This window comes from Pseudonaja textilis, unplaced genomic scaffold (assembly GCF_049901715.1).
Source record: "Pseudonaja textilis isolate UNSWEBS1 unplaced genomic scaffold, rPseTex1.2 PTEXCTG453, whole genome shotgun sequence".
NCBI classification, from domain to species: domain Eukaryota; kingdom Metazoa; phylum Chordata; class Lepidosauria; order Squamata; family Elapidae; genus Pseudonaja; species Pseudonaja textilis.
The window spans coordinates 1-5,498 of record NW_028262706.1 but is presented as its reverse complement, the minus strand read 5'-3'; the positions used below and the strand labels follow the sequence as shown (position 1 = coordinate 5,498).

At 37.3% G+C, this 5,498-nt stretch overlaps 1 long non-coding RNA gene across 1 annotated transcript; it reads left to right on the top strand.

Moving 5' to 3' along the window:
* Positions 1-33: 33 nt before the first annotated feature.
* On the top strand, positions 34-5,339 carry LOC148123787 (uncharacterized). The gene is made up of 2 exons (XR_015740528.1): positions 34-254; positions 4,981-5,339. It is a non-coding gene; the product is annotated as an uncharacterized LOC148123787 (long non-coding RNA).
* The last annotated feature ends 159 nt before the right edge of the window (positions 5,340-5,498 follow it).

Below are 5,498 nucleotides of genomic sequence, written 5' to 3'. Positions count from 1 at the left end.
CTGTTTGTAAATGCACAGAAGAGTCTTGTGATTGAAAAGGCCTTTTGAGTCCATTTTGAGAAACGGAAAAAAATACATCTTTCATTTAAATGATAAGAGTTTGTGTATTCCTCCAGAACAGAAATGTATGCCATATTTGGTTTGAACATTGTCAACAGGGCTTTATACAGTCTGAGATCTCACTATTTTTCTCTGTAATTGTTTCTTTAAGGACGTTTCTGGATAGACAGAAGAAAGATACACCTGAAAACCAGGTATGTAAAGGCAAAAGCAATGACTGGTGATCTGGCTATATTCAATTTCTTATTGGATCTGAAAAACATATTCCCACAAGTATTATGTAGCTTAGGCAAGCCTGAATTTAGAATAATGATGATGATGATGATGATGAAGAAGAAGAAGAAGAAGAAGAAGAAGAAGAAGAAGAAGAAGAAGAAGAAGAAGAAGAAGAAGAAGAAGAAGAAGAAGAAGAAGAAGAAGAAGAAGAAGAAGAAGAAGACGTCAGCTGTAGAAGGCCAATCTACTGGGATCTACTTGCATAATCCGCCGATACATCAAACAGTCCTAAACACTTGGGAAGTGTTCGACTAGTGATTTGAGATACAAAACCCAGCATAGTTATCTCGTTTCCTGTGTACACTGTTGTTTTTTGTGAATAATACCAACAACAACAACAACAACAATATAGTGTGACTGAATGGTGGATTTTTAATTTTTTTTAACAAATTTTATTTAGTTTTTCACATTAAAAACAAAAATCTCTTTTTAGTGGACAACATATTTCCGGGTCATCACGTTTACATGCAAATATGACAGCAATTATAAATTCATATATGCATACTTAATTCTATTATGACCTTTTCCATTCCAAATTTTCAGTAAGGAGAGAAACAAACACATTAATTCTAGCCTCTTTCATTAATCTCAATTGAAATATCTTTTTGTTTCATTTCAATTATTTTAAATATAATCCTTTAATATTTATTTTAAAAATAAAGATAAACAATATGAGTTTGCCTAATAATAATAATAATAATAACGATAATAATAAAAAGTTACCAATATCTCTCCTTGCTTTTAATAGTCTATGTTAACTTATTAATTTAGTTGGTTCTTTAGTCTGTCATATTCCCTTTTTTTACACATTCTTTTTATAAATTCTACATTAATAAAAATTTTAACACTAAAAAAAAACAAAAAACAAGTATAGGATTCCCCCCCTTTTACTGCTTTGAGTGTGACACCTCAATGATTAAAATATACCTTTATTCCCTCATCTTGATTCCCAATAAACCATTATTTTTAAGAAGTTAAAATAATAATCATTACATCTTTTCATTTGGATTCCACAGCATATTTTCCACTATTGTTTTTTAATAAGAGTTATCAGTATCAATATTACCCAATTTTCTGAATATTGTTAATTGCAGAAATATTCTTATTATTCTGTCACCCCCGCAGAATCCCCTTTTTACTTCGTCAACCATTATCTCTGAAAAAACAATTTCTTTTCATCATTTTACTATTTCCGTATTTCTTTATTTCATGCACTTGTTTCTTACTGCTTCTCCTCTCCCTCTTTTCCCCATATCTTTTCTCATTCCAGTTTATATCCCTCTCCTTCTTAATATCTTCCTTTCCCCTTTTCTGCTGGATCTTTCTGCCTTTCCCTATTTCACAGGTATTTCCTTTGATTGCCTTCTTAAATCTCAACTTTTTAACCTTCCTTCTTTCCCTACTTCTTTGTAATGTTCTTTGTGTTAATTGTCTATTTAAAATGTCTTCTCCATGAGTTGACACCTCCTCCTCTGAAGCTCTTTCTTCTTGTTCTTCAATTGTCATTTCCATTTTTTCGAACACAGAGCAAAGTGATTCGCCTCTTTCCTGTAGTAATTCTCTCATATTTTTAAGTTCCATTTTTAATTCCCGAAGAGATATCATCATTACACACCCTTATATTTTATGATTGTTAAAGTCCACACACAAAAAAACAACACTTTTACTTTCCTTCTTTCTTCTTTCAATTTTCTAAAGTTCTCAGTTATTCCAGCCCAGGGTCTATACCAAAAATATCAATCAATCCCACAGTCATTCTTTCCTTGCTTTTTCCTTTATTCTGGTTCTGCTTTCACTTTCTAAGATTCCTACTTTGTTTCAATATTTCTTTAATGTTATATCCACACAAGTTCATTCAGAAACAGGATGCTTTCCTTTTTGTTTGAGCTCAAATTTTTGTCAAAAGGTGGCACTCTCCATTATACAAAGTCTTCACCTTTTCCCCCTATTTTTTTATTTAGGGTTTTTCGAACCTCAATATTCCAGCACAGTCCAGTCTCCAATTTGTAAACTTTATTATTATTATTTTTTGACGAGCTTAAGTCCAGCTTTATTTTATGCCTGTTTATTTCCAAAATATTTTAGTCCAATTTAGTTAAATCTTTAATTCCAGCTTCTTCCTTTCCCAGTTCGAAGCCTCGCTTAGCTGTCAAAAATATTTTCTTATTTTTTTTCTTGTTCCTTTGTAATTTCGCCACTCACTTTTCTTTTCTTAAAAATTCCATATTACCTTAAACCCGGGGTAGTTTTATTTAGTTGTATTTCCCAGTTGTCCCGCTTCAGATGTTATCCACCTCTTTTTTCCCTCCTGCACAAATCTTAATCCAGCTGAGTCCTCCTCTTCGGTGTGGCCATTTTAAACCACCGCTGCAGTCGTCTTTGGGGGGAAAAAGAACAAGCCGGGGGGGGGGGGACATGCGGCTCCCCTCAACCTGGCTTGCAGCTTCTCCTTACTCCACCGCCCCTCCAAGGCAGCTTCAGCCCCTAATCGTAATGATCAGGGCTCTCCAATGAAAGAGCATGGATCATAGCCGCAGAGAGTCGCGATTTACGGTCCGTCAGTGAGGAGGCTCTGCCTTCTTCCCCGGATTTTTTAAAATTAAAACTACCAGCAGCATTACAGAACTCACTCACTGATTCAACCAGTTGGTCCCATTCAACCAGCTGCCCCAGAACCACATGCTGTTAGTGGTTCTGCTCGGCAATAAATGGACCTTCCTTCCTAAGCAGCTAACTTCCATTTTATTTCCAGCACCTCTCTCCTGGCTTGGAACTGAACCAGGTGGATTTTTCTTTCAACAATTTGACACCCCAAGATGGGACTCCAAGCTAATGTGACCAACTGAACTAGTCCGGTTAAGCCTCCACCTTGCCTGTAACACACTCTTTGAGTCTGCAGGTAGTCCCCTCACAGACCTTGGCTGTTTGGAGCAATGGCAGTGAAGGGAGTTTTGAGTCGTGCACCCAATAGGCTACTTGGAAAGAAGTTAAGCACCTCTAAATTCAAACTTGAAAGCCCAGGAAAGCAAGGGAAATGTGTGTATGCCTGTGTGCGTGAGTGAGAGGAACCTTCTCCCAATCACAATTGGATCCTGGTCCCTCTGTGCCTTTCCTAGTCACAAAAAGATTGGTTCAACCAATGGAACCTGGAAAGCATGGGGGTTTGGCTGGGCCACAGAACCTTCTGTAGGGAGAAGGGAAGCTGTGTAAAAATGGAAAAGTGAGTGAGAGAGTCAAACGTGGGCAACCAGATGGGAAGTAATTGACCAAAGTCCCAGGGAAGGAGGTGCCCATACTCACTGCTAGGGAAAGTAGCAGGTCTTCCCAGACTCTCCTCTTTTGGGGTGGGGGGGGCACTTTGGTGACTTGAGTACATTCTGGGACCTTACACTAGCAACAGATCAGCAAGGCCAAGCCATGTAAAACACTCTGTAATCAGCAAGCAGGTGAAAGAGAAAAATACACAGAATGAACAAATCACAGAGAAACTTTTGGAGAAGGAACGTAAGTCTCAGGAATCAAGAATGTAAAACCTTCTCAGACACTTAATCATTGGAGGAAGCAGCTCCAGAATTCCTACTAAGGAGTCTGAAACTTTGAACGAACTGTTGCCTGATAAAATATTGTCCAATAAAGCACATTGTGAGTATCAGGAAAAAAACCACCTCTGCTCCTCTTTTATCTGACCTTTTGTCAAGCACTGATAACTTATTTTTTCAAGGTGATGTCTTTGAGGTGCAAAAACAGTTGGCACATCTGATTCTTAATGAGCATATAAGGAACCTAATTTCCCACTTGATCTATATAATAAAACTGAACTGCAGAGAACTGACTACTTAGAGTTTTTGCTCTTTTCCCATCTCTAGAGTAGATATTGCAATTAAACTCTTCAATAAGAGGGAAAAAAATGCAGGAAGTATCTTCTCTGTTGAAATTCTACTTATTGGTGACTAAAAAGGAAAACAATATGATTACAACCAGCTCTAGAAAAATAGAAAAACCTTCTGATGAGATAAAAACAACCGAGATAAATAATCCTAACAGGTGCACTAATAGGAGGACTATTACAAGATTTGGTCATCTAGATGTCTTTTTTATTCCCGGAGCTTAAATTGATGTGAATTAATTGCACATTCATTTCTATAAAGACAATTACTGTTTTTGAGCAAAGGCATTGTAGGATTGTTTGTAGTAATGTGCATGTGCCAAGACCACTTTCTGCCTGATTCCCATCCCTATATACGAGGATAAGCAACATATGTATATCTGGTTTTTTTTACAAATTGTGATCATTACCTGGGGAGAACGGCATATAGCACAAAGCTAAAGTAATTGAAACATGAAAACAAATAAAAGCAGAATGAGGTTCATCAGAATTAAATCAGAAATTTCAGATACAATGATTTTAAGAAAACTGGATTGGTAAAAGTGTTGTTGCTTTTAAAGGGTAGGTGGGTCCAAATATACTTTTCTTCTGGGAAAAAAAGCTTTTATGTTAAAATACGCAAAGGCCCACCTTCCACTTTACTTCTCCCTGTTTAACCTTGCAGAGAGCAAAGTAGGGGACTGGACAATATGGGAATGAGGATGTCATGCCACAACATATAACATTATGTACTGTTGTTGCTCTTTATCCCCATCTAGTGGCTGGAGAGACAACTATGCCCCAACTCTATTGTTTGAAGTGGATTCCATCCATTTACCTATCAGCCTGCACTCTCAAACGAAGTGCCGTTGGGAAGCCAGCCTCCATTTCCTTTAAAATTTGGAGAAGGCAGAAGCACAAAGAAGCAGCCATTTTAATCTGTGGCACATGGTCTTCCAAGGATAAATCCACATCCCACACACAGAGCATCGCTGATGAGATTCAAACTGCTTGTATTTATTAATTATGTTCAGCAGTAAGTTAATACAATCTTATATTTGATTCTCACCATATGTATCCCTATTTTCCTCAGTTTCACCATATCCTGTTCTCCCAATAAAGCATTCAGATCTATGAACATGGTCTGTTTTATTGGAGGATGGATGGTTTTAGCTGCTTGTCGAGCTGCATACAGACTAATGTGCAATGCGGACAGGACAGTGAAACAGTCCTGCCCAGCAAATGGGGTCCTGGGTAAAGACTATATAGAGAACTGCTACTCTGCCAACGCAGCTAC